At 45.4% G+C, this 19,212-nt stretch overlaps 1 non-coding gene across 1 annotated transcript; it reads left to right on the forward strand.

Annotated features, from left to right (window-relative positions):
• Positions 1-12,875: 12,875 nt before the first annotated feature.
• On the forward strand, positions 12,876-12,979 carry LOC123851534 (U6 spliceosomal RNA). Its single transcript, XR_006792629.1, has one exon. It is a non-coding gene; the product is annotated as a U6 spliceosomal RNA (small nuclear RNA).
• The last annotated feature ends 6,233 nt before the right edge of the window (positions 12,980-19,212 follow it).

Consider the following 19,212-nt stretch of genomic DNA (forward strand, 5'->3'; position numbering starts at 1 on the left):
AAGGAAAAGCAACTAGTTTTTCACCTCTATGTAGAGAAGAACCCAGTTTTTCACCTCCTGTGTTTCTTTTTCTCGGATGTCTTTTTTGTGACTTGCCCAGAGTACTCACAACATTGCAGACAGCAGGGGCGCCTGGGTGGCTCAGTTGGTTGGGCGACTGCCTTCGGCTCAGGTCATGATCCTGGAGTCCCTGGATGGAGTCCCGCATCGGGCTCCCTGCTCGGCGGGGAGTCTGCTTCTCCCTCTCCCACTCCCCGTTTGTGTTCCCTCTCTCGCTGTGTCTTTCTCTGTCAAATAAATAAATAAAATCTTTAAAAAAAAAAAACATTGCAGACAGCAGATGTGGGAGGGTTTTCTCCCCCACACCAAGCAATTCTCTGCGACCCCAGCTGGGTGTCCTACAATTGAACTCAATTCTGACACCGTCTACCCAGAGAGAGTGTCACATCCCCAGGTTAAGGGCTCGGTCCCACAAGACTGTCCCGCCCACAACTTCAGATGCCAATCACAAGTAGTAGATCTCCAGGTGACCCACAACTTCTGTCAGATTTGGCTATAAATCAGAGGTTCCCATGACCCCCTCCTCAGTTTTGATTAACTTGCTAGAGCAGCTCACAGAACTCAGGGGAACATTTACTTACATTTACCAGTTTATTAAAGAATATGATAAAGGATACAGATGAACAACAGCCAGATGAAGAGATACACAGGGCCATGTCTGGGAGGGTCCCAAGCAAAAGAGCTTCTGTTCCTGTGGAGTTGGGGTGCATCACCCTCTTGGTGTGGCTGTGTTCGCCAACCTGGAATCTCTCTGAATCCCATGCTATTGGGATTTTTATTGGAAGCTTCTTCACACAGCCATGATCGGTCATTAACTCCATCTCCAGCCCCTCTCCCCTCTAGAGAACGGAAAGGGATGAGAACTGAACAGGAGGGATGAGGCTGAAAAGGCTTCTGATAAAGTCTTGGCCTTCTGGTGACCATCCTCCATCCTGGAGCCATCCAGGAGCCCACCCAGAGTCACCTCAATAGAATAAAAGATGCTCCTAGTGCTCTTATCACTTAGGAAATTCCAACGGTTTCAGGAGCTCTGTGTCAGGAACCAGGAGCAGAGACCAATCTATATTCTCTATTATCACACAGTACCATGGCTCTTTAGAACCTGTTTGTACTGGAAAAACATAGATCTTCTTACCTCTTCAGGTCCCTAAGCCATTTATTTAGTGCCAGTCACATCTTCCTCATGACACTGCATCATCCATTGGGCTGCCCATAAATACTGGCTTCCAGGGACGATTCCTACAGAAGTTGTCCCCGTGCTTTGTCGATAAGGACCACAAAAGCAAGTCTTCTGCAGAGTATGCAGGAACACGTAGACAATCCTTCATTTTCTGGTCATGTTAAATTTACCGTTTGGAATTTTATGGCAAAAATATGAAAACACACATCTTTTTTTTAAATATTTATTTATTTGAGAGAGAGAATGAGAGAGAGAGAGCATGAGAGGGGGGAGGGTCAGAGGGAGAAGCAGACTCCCCGCCGAGCAGGGAGCCCGATGTGGGACTCGATCCCGGGACTCCAGGATCATGACCTGAGCCGAAGGCAGTCGCTTAACCAACTGAGCCACCCAGGCACCCAGAAAACACACATCTTCTAACCATGTCTTCTCTTGAACTCTTTAAACAATAATCACCGCATTCTTAGAATGAGATCTGCTGCAACCTCAATTGCACCCCTGCCTTCCACACTCCACCGCCAGTGGGGAGGATAGGCAAGGGGCCCATGGCAGTGAGAAGAGAAGTCCCGTTTGTACAAAGAATGTCCATTCCTCATGTGGTATGGCTTGGGACCGACCTGGGGGAGCACAATGTCACCGCATTGATGAGCAAAGACATGCCGTTGGAGTTGTGGAGCAATCATCTCGAAGTCCTTGGAGGAGGTAGACATGGCCAAAAGGACTGCCTGATTCCTGATGCAGAGCCTCTGGAGGGAATGACTTCTCTGGGTGCCAGTGGCAGGGGACAAACTGGGTCCTGCCACCACTTTTGCCACCTTTGGGGGCTCTAGCCTGGAGGCTACCCCACAGCTGGAATGATGATGTGTAGGGATTGATACATGGGCCTCCATATGCAGCGCAACCCCAAGAGTTGGCAGTGGATTGTTCAAAACTAAAGCTTTGAATATGACCTATAAACGACATGAACAAGAGTCACACAAAATCGGTATGTCATCACCATTCTGATGGCCCGGTCTCATGAAATCCTGTAAAAGAAATGCCACACCAGTCAACAGGAGCAATCTCTTGCCAGGTCACCCCCCTGGAACTGACCATGGAGCACGGGGTCAGCACCATAGGTATAAGAACCAGAGTTCAGGGGCGCCTGGATGGCTCAGTCGGTTAAGCGTCTGCCTTTGGCTCAGGTCATGATCTCAGGGTCCTGGGACCGAGTCCTGCGTTGGGCTCCCAGCTCGGTGGGGAGCCTGCTTCTCCCTCTCCCTCTGCTCTTCCCCCCAGCTTGTGTGCGCTCTCTCTCAAATGAATAAATAAAATCTTAAAAAAAAAAAAGAGCCAAAGTTCATCAGGGCATCTATCTGACCCCATACATAAGGTAGAGGGTAAGAGCATCTCCAAGAGGGAGAAATGGGGATCAGGGCCCATGTGGGTCATGGTCCAGACCAGGGACTCTTCATTCAAATGGTACATCTGGCTCCAGCCACCAGAGGAGGGTTTAGACCACTTTGAGGAAGGCACTCCAAAGCATGGGGCCCCCTGCGGCTCAGGGACCAGAGCAAGGGTCCTCCTTGCACTGCCTGTGACTTACATGGAAAATATATATTACGTATAAAATATAAATTCCATATCATCTTTCATTAGGAAATTATTACAGTTAACTTATACTATATTAGAGTGGTAGTTTTAGAATACATGCATGAATTCTTTAATATTCCTCCACTCAAGCGACAATACTTAATACCCCTCCCCTTGAGAGTGGGCTAGACTTAGTGTCTCACTTCCAATGAACAGAATTTGGTGCAGGGACGGTGCATAACTTCTAACAGTAGCTCATAAAAGGCACCCATTGAGGCTTCCTTCTTGCTTGTTCTAGTGTTCCTGCATGCTCTACCATGCTCACTCTCTCTTCCTTTCTCTCTCTCGCCCTCCCCCTTGTCACCTGCTCTAGGGGACGACAGACACCTTATTGCAAGGACATATCAAGAAGACCTATGGAGGGCCCATGTGGTAAGGAGCGGAGGCTACCTGCCAACAGTCATGTGAATAAGCTTGAAAGCAGATCCTTCTGTGCAAACGAGCCTTGAGATGAGACCCCAGCCACCATTCTGGCCGACACCTCACGAGGGAGCAAGAGCGGAAGCCAGAACCACCCAGCTAAGGTACTCCTGCACACCAGCCCTCTGAAAATGTGCAAGATAATAAACTGTTCTGGTTTTAAGCCACTAAGTGTTGGGCAGCAGGTGATTTGTTACACAGCAAAAATAGCTGGTACAAATGTTATTGGTTAAAAATATTCAATAACACTTTGTAAATTCAGGTCTCCTGTTCACAGGTGGGATGAAGCAGAAGAAACAGAAGGAAAATATTTGCCTTTCTGACAAAGAACGCTCTTCATGTTTAAGTTTGTCAACTGCTGGGCGCCTGGGTGGTTCAGTTTGTTAGGCGTCTGCCTTCGGCTCAGGTCATGGTCCCAGGGTCCTGGGATCGAGCCCCGCATCGGGCTCCCCGCTCAGCGGGAAGCCTGCTTCTCCCTCTCTCACTCCCCCTGCTTGTGTTCCCTCTCTCGCTGTGTCTCGCTCTGTCAAATAAATAAATAAAATCTTAAAAAAAAAATAAAGACTATACTTAAATTATAATTAAAGTTTACAAAGAGTTTATTCTTGTCTGTTTAATCTGGAGAAGTGTTTGTTTATGTTTTTGTACAGAGGTTGCTTTCCATAGACACACTTAACGATGCAGCAGACTTGTTACACAGCTTGGTGGATAAGGCAGTGCCATGAGATGTCAGGAGCTGGGATCCCTGAGTCAAGGATTGGAGGAGAGCCACCTGCCCATTAGGAATACACATTTTAAACTTTACTGCTTCCTGCAGTCAGCTCCCAGGGCTAGGATGAGGCAAATAAAGTGTCTAGAGTGCAGAATTAATTTTTTTTTAAGATTTTATTTTTGGGGCACCTGAGATCGATCCTGCTCTACGGGAAGCCTTCTTCTCCCTCTCCCCCTCTCCCTGCTTGTGTTCCCTCTCTCGCTGTGTCTCTCTCTGTCATATAAATAAATAAAATCTTTAAAAAAAAAAAAAAAGCTTTTATTTTTAAGTAATCTCTACACCCAACGTGGGGCTCAAACTCACAACCCTGAGATCAGCAACGTGTGCTCCACCAACTGAGCCGGGCAGGAGCCCCTAGAGTGCAGAATTTAAGGAGACACTTCAACTAATGAGTGGCTAAATGAAATGTGGTCTATCCCTATGATGGAACAGTATTCAGCCATAAAAAAAGAGCGAAGTACTAATGCATGCTACAACGTGGATGAAACTCAAAGACATCACTTGATAGTGAGAACTTGAGGTTGCCAGGGAACCCCAGAAGGAGCTGAAAAATGAAGACAACGTAGAGAAGGCAAAGCTGAGGAATGCAGGGATTTCAAGCCCCTGGATCCAGCCTCGTCCAGAGTCAAACTACGCCTGAGCTTCTTGGTTGTATGCTGTGGGTCCGGAATTCAGAAGAGCAGCACTTCAGCGATAATGGCTTGTCTCTGCTCCTCTTTATCTGGGGTCTCAGCTGGAAGACTGGGAGGCCGAAGACCGGGTCACCTGAAGACTCCCTCACCAGTGTGGCAGCTGATGCTGGTTGTCGCCCACGTTTCACTTCCTCTCCACATGGACCTTTCCCCACCGTTGTTTTGGGCTTCCTTGCAGCATGGTGGCTGGGTTCCAAGTCCAAGCATCCTGAAAGAAAGGCAGGTGGAAGTTGGATCATCTTCATGACCTAGTTTTGGAAGTTATGTAGCATCACTTCCCCTGAACCCAAGGCACTGAGGCCATCACAAGGTCCCGCCCAGGTTCAGATGGAGAAGAAATAAGATTCTGGTTTTTTTTTTTTAAGATTTTATTTATTTATTTGACAGAGAGAAAAAGTTAAAGCACAAGCAGGGGGAGCAGCAGAGGGAGAGGGAGAAGCAGACTCCCTGCTGGGCAGGGAGCCCGACGTGGAAGGCTGATGCTTAACCAACTGAGCCACACAGGCGCCCCAAGATTCTATTTCTTGATGGGGAGTGACATGGTTCTGGAAAAGCAGATGGGACCAGAAATATTGCTGTGACCATTTTTGGAAATTATAATCTGCCACACTAACCACATAAGATACCAGGGATTTGTTTTACCTCTCTGGGCCTCAGTTTCCTCATCAGTAATGTGAAGATAATAGGGGCGCCTGGGTGGCTCAGTCGGTTAAGCGTCTGCCTTCGGCTCAGGTCATGATCCCGGGGTCCTGGGATCGAGCCCCGCATCGGGCTCCCTGCTCCGCAGGAAGCCTGCTTCTCCCTCTCCCACTCTCCCTGCTTGTGTTCCCTCTCTCACTGCCTCTCTCTGTCAAATAAATAAATGAAATCTTTTAAAAAAAATAAAAGTAATGTGAAGATAATAATAATGTCTATAGTGTAGAGAGAGAATCACATGAGATAATGCATATAATGGACTTAGCATAGTTCCTGCAACATGGCACGTGCTCAGTGAAAATTAGAAGTTATTGTCAACAGGGGCGCCTGGGTGGCTCCATCAGTTAAGCATCCGAATCTGGATTTCAGCTCAGGTCATGATCTCGAGGTCATGGGATCTAGCTCCGCGTCCAGCTCTGTGCTCAGCGTGGAGTTGGCTTGAGTGTCTCTCCCTCTGCCCCTCCCACCTGCTCGCACTCACACTCTCTCTCAAATAAATAAATAAAAATCTTTATTTAAAAAAAGAAGGTATTGTCAAATACCACTAATATTGAACAATCAGGTGTCTTGGTACAGCTGAAATAGGATGTTGTGGGTTGAATTGTGTCCCCCCTCCCGAAAGATACAGTTGACCCTTGAACAACAACACAGGGGTTCAGGGCCCCAACCCCCTGCACAGTTGAAAACCCATGTATAGGGATGCCTGAGTGGCTCAGTCGGTTAAGCGACTGCCTTCGGCTCAGGTCATGATCCTGAGGCCTTGGAATCGAGTCCCACATCAGGCTCCTTACTCAGCAGGGAGCCTGCTTCTCCCTCTGCCTGCCAACTCTCTCTCTCTCTCTGACAAATAAATAAATAAAATCTTAAAAAAAAAGAAAATCCATATACAACTTTTGACTCCCCCAAAACTTAACTACTAATAGCCTACTGTTGACCAGAAACCTTACTGATAACATAAACAGTCCATTAATATATAGTTTGTATGTTCTATGTATTATATACTGTATTTTTACAATCAAATAAACTAAGGAAAAGAAAATGTTATTAAGAAAATCATAAGTAAGAGAAAACACATTTACAGTACTGTCCTTTTTTATCAAAAATGTCTGGGGGCACCTGCTTGGCTCAGTGGGAAGAGCATGTGAGTCTTGGTCTCGGGGTTGTGAGTTCGAGCCCCACGTTCGGTGTAGAGATTACTTAAATAAATAAACTTTTAAAAATTAAAAAGAGAGAGAGACACACACACACAGAGACACACACAGGAAAGACTCACGTGACAATGGAGACAGAAATCAGAACATTACATCTGCCAGCTAGGAAGCACCAAAGATTGCTGGGAGCCACTGGAAGCTGGACGAGGCAAGAAAGGACCCCACTCTGAGAGCCTTCAGAGGGAGCATGGCCCTGCCAACACCTTGATTTCAGACTTCTAACCTCCAGAACCATTAAATAATACATTTCTGTTGTTTTAAGGGGAAAAAAAAGAGTCGGCCGACTTTTACTGGGAGCTTGCTCTGTGCCAGGCACTGGAAATAAGAAGGCGCCTCGGGTAAGGACCCTGCCTCTGAGGGGCTGACAGCAATTCCCGCAGTTAAAGCAATAAATGGAGGGGCTTTGAGAATGATGGTGTGGTGCTATGTAGAAGACGCTTTGTGTCCGGGGACCCCAAGACCACCCCCAGCCAGGTTCGATGATTCACTCTGAGTGACTCCATGTAGTTGTACTCATGGCTATGATTTTTTTTAAAGATTTTATTTATTTATTTGTCAGAGAGAGCACAAGCAGGGGGTGCAGCAGGCAGAGGGAGAAGCAGGCTCCCCACTGAGCAAGGAGCCCAGGACCCTGGGATCATGACCTGAGCCGAAGGCAGACGCTTAACCAACTGAGCCACCCAGGCGTCCCCTCATGGCTAAGATTTATGACAGCAAAAGGACACAAAGCACAATCAGCAAAAGGAAAAGGTGCGTGGGGCCAGGTCTAGAGGGAGCCAGGAACAAGCTTCTAAGACCCTTCTCCCAGTGCAGTCACACAAGACATGCTTAATTCTTCCAGCAATGAACTGTGACAACACATGTGACATTGTCTGTAGGGAAACTCACCTGAGCCTGATAGTCCAAGACTTTTATCAGGAGCCAGTCATGCAGGCACCCTCTGGCTAGTATGTGCAAAAATCCCAGATCCCAAGAAGGAAAGCAGGTGTTCAGCATAAACCACAGTGTTCGTAGGGACAGTTTAGGCACAGTGAGCCACTCATCATTTAGGGAATGGTGGGAACCCTCCCAAAATCTGAGTTCTCAGATGCCACTGTATCAGTCAGCTCAGACTGCCGTACAGGATACCACAGACCAGGCAGCTTAAACAACGGAAGGTTATTTTATCACAGTTCTAGAGGCTAGAAGTCCAAGGTCAAGGTGTCACCAACGTTGGTTTCTGGGGAGAACTCTCTTCTTTGCTTATAGACAACCATCTTCTTTTTTTAAAAAAAAGATTTTATTGGGTACCTGGGAGACTCAGGCGGTTAGGCGTCTGCCTTTGGCTCGGGTCATGATCCCAGGGTCCTGAGATAGGGCCCCGGGTCCGGCTCCTTGCTTGGCCAGGGGCCTGCTTCTCCCTCTCCCTCTCCCTCTCCCTCTGCCTCTCCCCCTGCTTGTGCTCTCTCTCTCTCAAATAAACAAATAAAATCTTAAATAAATAAAATCTTAAAAATAAATAAATAAGGATTTTATATATTTTAATATTTATAAAAATATAAAATATAAATATAAAATATAAAAAATATTTATAAATATTTATTTATTTGAGAGAGAGAGAGAGAGCACAAGCAGGGGGAGAGGCAGAGGGAGAGGCAGACTCCCCGCTGAGCAGGGAGCCCGATGCGGGGCTCGATCCCAGGACCCCAAGATCATGACCTGAGCCGAAAGCAGACAGTTAACTGAGCCACCCAGATGCCCCAAGGTTTTTTTTTTTTTTTTTTTTTTAAGTAATCTCTACATTCCATATGGGGTTTGAACTCACGACCACAAGATTAAGAGTTGCACACTCTTCCGACTGAGCCAGCCAGGTGCCCCTGGGTGAGATCTCTTCATATAAGGACACCAGTCCTATTGGATTAGAGCCCTGCTTATGACCTTATTTAACCTTAATTACCTCCTTAAAGGCTCCATCTCCAAATAAAGTCACACTGGGGGGTTAGGGCTTCAACATATGAATTTGGGTAGGGGGTTGGGGGACACAATTCAGTTCATAACACTAACCAAAGGTCAACCTTGCAAGCTGGTCTTTCTAAGGACAAGCAGTCTCTAAAGTCTCCAGACTGCTATGTTAACTCTTTCCTGCAGAGGCTCCACACCAGATTCTAGAAGCCTTGAAGTGGTTGCCAATTACATTGCTCCCTGGGAGGAAGGGGGCCTCATCTGGTGCTTGTAATATAAAGATTTTTTTAAAGTAATCTCTACACCCAGTGTGGGGCCCGAACTCACAACCCCAAGATCAAGAGTCGCGTGCTCCACCGACTGAGCCCGCCAGGCACCCTGGTGCTTGTAATCTAGATTACAATAGCTCTTTCCTCATGTATTGAGAAAGTTCCTGGCACCTTGACCACAACTATGAGACCAGAAGTTGATGTGTGAGCAGAAGGCAGCCTTACACGGACACAATGTAACAACTCACCCCTAAAAAGGGACATGCGTATTGGGGTGACAGTGATCAAAACCTCCCTTTGAGAAGTGACATGCAAGGGAGGCATGGTAGACAGCAGTTGATGACGTGAGCTTTGGAGGAAGACAGCGAAGTTCAAGCTGGATTGGATTTGTGGCTCTGAAGCTCTTATTGACATGACCCATGCTGCTATTTAATAAATATTTGAAGAAAGTTTTATTTTTAAAAAAGGTTTTATTTTTTTTTTAAAGATTTTATTTATTTGACAGAGAGAGAGGGAACACAAACGGGGGGGGGGTGGGAGAGGGAGAAGCAGGCCTCCCGCTGAGCAGGGAGCCCGATGTGGGGCTCGATCTCAGGACCCTGGGACCATGACCTGAGCCGAAGGCAGATGCTTAACGACTGAGCCACCCAGGCACCCCTAAAAAGATTTTATTTTTAAGTAACCTCTACACCTGATGTGGGGCTTGAACATACAATCCTGAGATCAAGAGTCGCACGCTCTACTGAGTCAGCCTGGTGCCCCAATATTTGAAGAATGCTTTAAATGGATGTTGTTTACCCTTGGTGAAATTAACTTGTCAAGTCTCAGTTTCATCATCTGTAAAACTTACGATGATAATATTCTCACAAAATTGTTCAATACGTTCAAGGATTAAAGTGCTGCTCCTGATGCCTGACTCAAGGTACGTGCTGAAAAGAAAGACAACTAGCATTAAATATAAATAGTCAGGGGATGATGGACAGTGACCTATGGGTCATACGAATGCTGGTAATTTCCCAATGATGCTGAGCCATCCTGGGGCTGCACTAAGCCATCAGCTTTGGAAGCGATGGAATTCCAAATGGCCGGGCGATGATGAGACAATAAGAACCTTCCCGACCTTACTATATGTTCTCATGGATCCTTGTAACAAATCTCCAGCACTTACCATGTGTTTAGATTTGTAGTAGTTGGATTCTTGGAAGCCTAAAGAAAAGGAGCACATAAATAAACACTCAATGGCACCATATCAGATGACCAAAAAGCAAAAAATGACCTAGTTCAGAATTTAGCCCTGGAGAAACAGAATGACTCCAGAAGCACTTATAATGCTAAGTGGGACAGTTCATAATAATGCTCCAACTGTCATAAATCTGTATGTACTGACTAGTAGAATGGCAATATGTAAAATGTGTAACTTCAGGAAATGCAAGAAATAAATGATGGAAACACAACAGCAGTAGGAGGCTTTATATTAATCAGCCTAGGATAGATGTAGTAGACACAGCAAAAATTGTACAATTAGGGGCACCTGGCTGGCTCCGTTGGAAGAAGATGCAACTCTTGATCTCGGGGTTGTGAGTTCAAGCCCCACGTTGGGTGTCGAGATTACTAAAATATATATATGTGTGTGTCTTTTGGTCAGTGACTATGGAACATTAAAAATTATTGACCCTCGGGGCGCCTGGGTGGCTCAGTTGGTTAAGCGACTGCCTTCGGCTCAGGTCATGATCCTGGAGTCCCGGGATCGAGTCCTGCATCGGGCTCCCTGCTTGGCAGGGAGTCTGCTTCTCCCTCTGACCCTCCTCCCTCTCATGCTCTCTGTCTCTCATTCTCTCGGTCTCAAATAAATAAATAAAATCTTTAAAAAAAAAAAATTATTGACCCTCATATTAGACCACAAGGAAAAGTTCAATAAATTCCAAAAAGGAGAATGGATACACACCACGTTCTCTGACCATAGTGCAATCAACTGAGATTCTTTTTTAATAGCTTAGAAAGAAACTTTAAAAAATACCTCTTTTAAACAACTCTTGCACCAATTTATCAATACACCAAAATTTGCAAGAAATCTAGAATAATAAGATTTAAAATTTCTCTGTAATGAAAACATTACATATCCAAGTGTACAGGGTATATAGCTAATGGGATCCCAGAGCAAAATTCACAGTTTAAGATATACTATACAAGATATCGTTGAGAAATTTCTAAACGACTAAATGTTCCCAAACCAAAATCAACAGACAAGTGATAAGCTGGGAGAAATGCTTGCAGTACACGAAAGACGGCAAAGGGTGCGATGTTGTGATTTATAAGGAATTTGGTCATTCATCTCTCACAAACATTTGGTCTTTGTCCACAGTTCCTGAATCACAGCTCCCCAAAGCCTTGGAATTTCCTAAGTGGGGGTAAGTGATAAATATATCTTTTGTTATGTTAATGAGAGGACTTTGGAAAACACTTTAGGATGGGGGCTGGTTGCTGGGGGAACCAACAGGTGTTTAGAGGGCTGGAAATTTCAGCCTCTTCCCCCCTCCCCCCGACTTCCGGGGATGGAGGAGGATCTGGAGATTGAGTGCAAACACCAACATCAGAGATTTAATCAATCATCCCTATGTAATGAAGTCTCCATAAAAACCTAAAAGAACAGGGTTCGGGGAGCTTCCGGGTTGATGAACACATGGAAATTTGGGGAGAGCGGCGTGCTCAGAAGGCTTGGAAGCTCTGAGGCTTTCCCCCATACCTCGACCTATGTATCTCTAACATCCAGCTATTCCTGAGTTATATCCTTCCATAATAAACCAGTGATCCAGTGAGTAAAATCTTTCTCTGAGTTCTGTGAGCCGCTCTTGCAAATTAATGGAACCCAAGGAGGAGATGGTGGGACACTCCAATTTGTAGCTGGTTGGTCAGAAGCACAGGTAATCCTGGACTTCTGACTGGTATCTGCCTTTGTGGTCGGGGTGCGGTCTCCTGGGATTGAGGCCTGAATCTGTGGACTCCGATGCTATTTCGGGGTAGATAGTGTAAAATCGAACTGAAATTGTGGACACTCAGCTGGTGTCCAGAGAACTGCCTGTTGGATGCAGGCAGTGGATTTGGGTCCAACACCCAAAAGAATGAGCTGCCTTTGTTAATTTATAAATCAATAAGAAAAGACAAAAAGTGAATAGAGATGGACAAAAGATATGAATGGAAAGTTCACAAAAAAGGGGAATAGCCAAAAACCCATGAAAATATGCTCAATTTCATTCATAAGTGAAGAAACCCTAACCAGTGCAATATTCTTTTCATTTGTCAGATTGATAAAAATGTATGTGTTTCATAATATCCAGTGTAGACAAAGGTATGAGGAAACGTGACGAGGATACTAGGCAGAAGGATAGACCTGAACAAGAGTTTTGGAGAAAGTATTTGGAGGAAGTTTGGCAATATTTATCAAAGTTTTCTATTTGTATACATTATGATCCAGGAATTCCGTTGCTAGGAAGTTACTTTGATTTGATTTGATTTTGTTTATTTTATTTAAAAAATATTTTATTGATTTATTTGTCAGAGACAGAGAGAGAGCGCAAGCAGGGTGAGCGGCAGGCAGAGGGAGAAGCAGACTCCCCGCTGAGCAAGGAGCCTGAGATCATGACCCGAGCTGAAAGCAGATGGTTAGCGGACTGAGCCACCCAGGCACCCCAGAAGCTACTTTTTAAATTTACGTTTTGAAAAAGTAGCTGTATATATGTTTTTAATAGGAGGGTTAACCAAAAATATATACATAGCTGTTTTTTAAAAAGTCAATAAAGGGGCGCCTGGCTGGCTCAGTTGGTTAAGCGTCTGCCTTCGGCTCGGGTCATGATCCCAGGGTCCTGGGATCGAGCCCCGCATCGGGCTCCCTGCTCAGCGGGGAGCCTGCTTCTCCCTCTGCCTGCCGCTCCCCCTGCTTGTGCTCTCTCTCTTTCTCTCTATCAAATAAATAAAATCTTTAAAATAAATAAATAAATAGTCAATAAAGTGCTCACTTGAGCAGCACATATACTAAAATTGGAACAATACGGAGATTAACACGGCCCCTGAGCAATGAACACACACAAATTCATGAAGCATTTCATATATATTATGACAAAGAATACCACAGGCCCCAAATGGCGTCACTTATATTAAGGCCCCATCAGTAAACCAAGACTTCACACCTAACCTAACTGCAGTTTCAGCCCCCCAAAAATGTCCTTTAACAAACAGTCAACAGGGGAACGTCCTGGTCAGCAAAAGGAAATTTGCTGATAGACCCCTTCCATTCCCCTTAGGAGGGTGACCTTGCCTAAAACAATGGTTCTTTGCTAATAATTTCCTTTTCTCCACTCCCTCTCTGCATTTAAAAACCTTTCCTTTTCTGTAACCCTTTGGAGCTCTCCTCTACTTGCTAGACGGGATGCTGCCCAATTTACGAATCAATTAATAAAGCCACTTAGATCTTTAAAATGTACTCAGTTGAATCTTTGTTATTTAACAATATAAAAAAGTAATAAAAGAATTGAAAGTCTGTTAAAAAGGTAAGATAAAATGGCTTCTTATGGGATGACGGGAAAGATTGAAGAGGGAAGAGACAGTCGAAGGTAGATTTCTCTGAAATATACCATACTGCTGTTGAGTTTGGAACCATGTAAATATAATAATCATATTATATAATTATATTCTATTTTAAAAGGCTTGTCATACCCCAAAGCAAGGGAATTATTGAAGACTACTTCAGTCATATCAACCAAGTTTAAAAGGCTCCTACCAGGGGTGCCTGGGTGGCTCAGTCAGTTAAGCGGCCGACTCTTGATTTCGGCTCAGGTCATGATCTCAGGGTCTTGTGATCAAGCCCCACGTGGGGCTCTGCACTCAGTGTGGAGTCTGCTTGAGATTCTCTCCCTCCCTCTCCTTCTGACCCGCTCCCTGCTTGTGCTTGCTCTATCTCTCTCTAAAATGAATAAATAAAGTCTTAAAAAAAAAAAAGTAAAAAACATAAAAGGCTTCCATTGGCTAAAGATGGGTCAATCTGAGCACCAAAAAGAAAAGTAACTGCAATGGATTGAAATACATCAACTAGCCACGAGATCATAATGATGCTTAAAAAAAATGTCATTGGCCACCTCTGGAGGATGCTAGTGAACCACTGCATTCTTTTTTTTTTAAGATTTTATTTCTTTATTTGAGAGAGAGAGAGACAGAAACAGAGCATGAGCAGGAAGGAGGAGGCAGAGGGAGAGGAAGAAGCAGACTCCCCACTGAGCGGGGAGCCCGACACGGGGCTCAATCCCAGGACCGTGGGATCATGACCCGAGCTGAAGGCAGATGCTCAACCGACTGAGCCACCCGGGTGCCCCCCACTGTATTATTCTGAAAGCTGGTAAATAAAGAGAGAAAAAGTACCTGACTAGGTAACTGATGATATTAAAGAATTATTGTTTAATTGTTGAGATAAGACAATGATGTATGGTTAACTTGTTCAAAAGAATTATTGCTTATAGCAACATCTTGAAATGATATCTGGGTTTGTTTCAAAGTAATCCAATGGGTATGGAGAAGTCGGTCAAGGTATGAATGAAAGATTCTTTTAAAGATTTTACTTATTTATTTATTTACTTATTTATTTATTTATTTAAGAGCGAGCCGGGGGGGGGGGGGCAGCAGAGGGAGAAGGAAAGGGAGAGGCAGAGAATCTCAAGCAGACTCATGTGCTGAGTGTGGTGTCCCACATGGGGCTCTATCTCACCACCCCAAGATCATGATCTGAGCCCAAATCAAGAGTCAGACACTCAGCCGACTGAGCCACCCAGGCGCCTCAGCATGGTGACTTAGAATTCTATGTCACTTCTCACAGAACTGAAAGGAATGTCTGGAGTCAGATAGCCTGGGTTCAAAACTCAGTTCTGCCATTTACTGTGTGGCTCTGGGCAAGTTACTCAACCTCTCTGTGCTTCAGTTTCTTCATCTGCAAAATGGGCATTGTAGTACCTACCTCGTGGGTTGTTGTGAGGATTCATGAATTAACACGTGCAAAGTATTTACAACACAGAGTGCCTGACACATCATAGGCTCTCGCTAAGCATTGGTTCTTGTGATTATACTTGTTGGGGTGTATCCTACAGGAAGACATGATGACGGATGAGGCAAGAGAAGTGGGTAGGATTGTAGGTTAAAGAAGGAGTGTGGCTTTTATTTGGCAGGAAGTCATTGGAGGGTTTTAAGCAATGCTCACAGCTAACACTGCGGACTGAGGACAGAAGCTTCATGTCTCACAAGTGGTTGCAACATGAATTTCCTACGTGTGCAATTAACTGCAAAATGCTTCAGGGCGAGCTGAAAACCTCCGACTGTGTTTACTAGAACCCTAGTCATTCCACACACATACAAAATGCAGTACCGCACTAATCCTAGTCTGTCTCAACTAGAAAAAGGAAAGCTAAACGTGGGCCAAGCTGCTATTTCCTTAACAGGAAGGTGTCCTGGGCTTGGGAAATGACTTATAAAGGGTGACATGACTCAGGATCCTATGAAGCTGGGACATGCAGAACTTTATTAAGTCACATTTCGTGCAAGCTATATGTATATTGGTTATATAACTGGAGTATGTTCTAGGAGTGTGTTCAAAGCTAGGTCTGATTAAGAGCACTATGCTTCTAAAAGGCACAATTCCAGGGGCACCCGGCTGGCTCAGTCAGTGGAACGTGTGACTCTTGATCTCATGGTCGTGAGTTCGAGCCCCATGCTGGGTGTAGAGATTACTTAAAAATAAAAATGAATGAATGAATGAATGAATGAATGAATGAATGAATGAATGAATGAATAAATAAAAATTTAGGGGCACCTGGGTGGCTCAGTCATTAGGCGTCTGCCTTCGGCTCAGGTCATGGTCCCAGGGTCCTGGGATCGAGCCCCGCATCGAGCTCCCTGCTCCGCGGGAAGCCTGCTTCTCCCTCTCCCACTCCCCCTGCTTGTGTTCCCTCTCTCGCTGTCTCTCTCTCTGTCAAATAAATAAATAAATAACTTAAAAAAATAAAATAAAATCTTTAAAAAAATAAAAAGCATAATTCCAGTCATCAGTTTTTATTTTGGCAAATTAGAAACATACCACAAGGGGTGCCTGGCTAGCTCAGTAGGGAGAGCGTGCGACTTTTGATCTCGGGGTTGTGGGTTCGAGCCCCACATTTTGTGCAGAGATTACTTAAATAAATAATTATTTGTGTAAAAAAAGAAAGAAACATTCCACAAGTTTGGAGAGCAGCAAAAATGAACATTCTGGATCCACCCCACCTCCAACCTGTCTGTACTCACGGCCAGTCTTATTTCATCTATGGCCCACCTACTAGGCATGCCTCAAATTATTTTGAAGCAAATTCCAGACATCATATTATTTCATCTAGAATATGTCAGTATGTGTTTTTGAAAGATAAAGACTCTTTAGAAAACCTAACCTCAATACCATTTTCTCATCTAAAAATAATAATAATTTGGGGAGCCTGGGTGGCTCAGTCTAGGTTAAGTGTCACTATCTCATGGGTCCTGGGTTAGATCCCCAGGTTGGGCGTCCTGGTCAGCATGGAGCCTGCTTCTCCCTCTCCCTCTGCCCCTCCCCCACTCGTGCTCGCTCTCTCTCTCTCTCTCACTCTCGTGTGCCCTCTCTCTCAAATAAATAAAACCTCAAAAAATTAATAATAATTTGTAAATAGCATCAAATACACAGTCAGCCTTCACATTGCCCTGATGTTGTATATATATTAGGGGAGGCTTTCATAAGGATGCTGTGTACTGGGACACCTGGGTGGCTCAGTTGGTTAAGTGTCTGCCTTCAGCTGAGGTCATGTTCCCCGGGTCCTGGGATCGAGTCCCGCATCGGGCTCCCTGCTCAACAGGGACCCTACTTCTCCCTCTGCCTGCTGCTCCCCCTGTTTGTGCGCGCGCTCTCTCTGACAAGTAAATAAAATCTTTAAAAAAAAAAAGGATGCTGTGTACCTCCATAATTAGGCATGTAACTGTTAGTGATCGCTTTCTGTGATATCATCAATCACTGATGAGCAGAGGTTGGATCATTTATTCACAAGGGGTGGCAAAATGGAATGTTTTGATTCCCTCATTCCTTCTTCCTTTATTAGCCCAAATATATCTATAAAGGAGAACTTCCCCTGGCCAACTTTTTGGCGTGTATAAGAAAAACAGGAGAGCTGCTCGATTCCTGCCTCCTCTTTACCAGTTTTCAGTATCAAGTGTTGTTTCCCTGAGCATCCTCTCAAGGAAAACCATGAGCTATTTTTATTTAATGAGCTATTATTATTTATTCGTGAACTTGTAAATTTCATATTGTTTTAAATTATAATTCCAATAAATTAACATGCAGTGTTATAGTAGCTCCAGGTGTACAGTATAGTGATTCAATAATTCTATATATTTCTCAGTGCTCATCAAGGTAAGTATACTCTTTAAATTTCACCCATCCCCCACCCACCTCCCCTCTGGTAGCCATCTGTTTGCTCTCTATAGTTAATTAAAAGTCTAACTTGTGGGTTTTATTTTTTAAATTTGTATTATTTTTAAAAATATTTTATTTATTTTTAAAAAATGTTTTATTTATTCATGAGAGTCAGAGAGAGAGAGAGAGAGAGAGGCAGAGGCAGAAGGAGAAGCAGGCTCCCCGCCTAGCAGGGAGCCTGATGTGGAACTTGATCCCAGAACCCTGGGATCATGACCTGAGCCAAAGGCAGACGCTTAACCATCTGAGCCACCCAAGCCCCCCAAAAATATTTTATTTATTTGATACAGAGAGAGAGCACAAGCAGGGGGAGAAGGAGGCTGAGCAGCGAGCCCCGAGGTGGGACTCGATCCCAGGATCCGGGGATCATGACCTGAGCCCAGGGCAGGTGCTTAACCGACTGAGCCACCCCAGTGCCCCTATTTTATTTTTTTTTTAAGATTTTATATTTCATCATCTCTACACCCAAGGTGAGCCTCAAATTTAGAACCCCGAGATCAAGAGTTGCAGCTCTACCGACTGAGCCAGCGGGGCGCCCCTAACTTGTGAATTTCAAACACGTTTATAATTAATGTGTTTCTTTTAAAAAAAAAAAGATTTTATTTATTTGAGAGAGAGAATGAGATAGAGAGAGAGAGAGCATGAGAAGGGGGAGGGTCAGAGGGAGAAGCAGACTCCCCGCTGAGCAGGGAGCCCGATGCGGGGCTCGATCCCGGGACCCCAGAATCATGACCTGAGCCGAAGGCAGACGCTTAACCATCTGAGCCCCCCAGGCGCCCCTAATTAATGTGTTTCAATCCATTGCAATCATAAGCCTCGTGGACGCTCCAATTGCCCATCTACAATCAGTGGGATCATCTTGAACTTGGCTTCTGGATCCTTTCTCAGAACTTCCCAATTTTCTGCTCTAACAGAGCGTTCCTTTCTTTCTGGTAGTGCTGGCTCATCCGGTGGGCCCAGGGGCCTTGAGGCTTTGTCAGAGTTTCCTCTTGGTGACAGTGTTGCTCCAGAAATACCAAGAAGTCCGCCGGCCCTCCTTCCACCCCCTTCCACACTCGGCCTCTGCTCCCGCCCTTCGGGTCTGGAAAAAAATGCCAAGGAGCCGCAGGGCCTCGGGAAAGGAGGCCACCTGCTGCCGGCTTTGCAGGAAACCAGCTGGCTGGACTTGCCTTTCTTCTTTGACCCCGAAATCAATCTGAGATCGAAATGGCAAACTCTCATCAGACATCATTTCTAGAATTCCATTTCTACCCCCGCCCTCGTTGACTCCACCTGAGATCCCTGCCAAGTTACCGTGGTGCCGAGCAGTGCTGGAAAGTCAAGGCCTGGAGGAAAGAAAGCAGCCCCCTAGGTCGGGGGGTGGGGGTGGGGGGCTCACCCACCTCCCAGGCCCCCGGGTGTCCGCCTCCAGGTGCGGATCCCAGTACCGAGGCCCGGGGTTCTCAGAGTGCGCTGGGTGGCTCAGCAGCATCTGCATCCCTGGGAACTTACTAGAAATGCAAATTCCCAGACCCCAACCCAGACCCCCTGGATGGGAAACTGGGGAGCCCGTGTTGAAGCAGGCCCTCCAGTGGATCCCGAGAATCACTGCACCAGCCCAGGTGTGCTCAGTGGGAAGTAGCTATCTGGGGCAAGGCTGCGGAGGACCGGTTAGACGGTCCGGACCGGTTGGTCAGTGTGCACCATGCACGGCTCAGGGGACGCGCCCGGGCGCTCCACGCGGAGGGGAAGGACAGTTTGCTCTTGTGGTTTTATCACTGATACTGGAACCCGCACCCTTTCTCATGCCCTTAAACAGCCTTCCATTGCTTCCCATCTCCTTTACTTTCATTTCAG

The sequence above is a fragment of the Mirounga angustirostris genome, unplaced genomic scaffold (assembly GCF_029215605.1).
Source record: "Mirounga angustirostris isolate CCGP_5_RB_7025 unplaced genomic scaffold, mMirAng1.0.hap1 SCAF_11, whole genome shotgun sequence".
Classification (NCBI taxonomy): Eukaryota; Metazoa; Chordata; class Mammalia; order Carnivora; family Phocidae; genus Mirounga; species Mirounga angustirostris.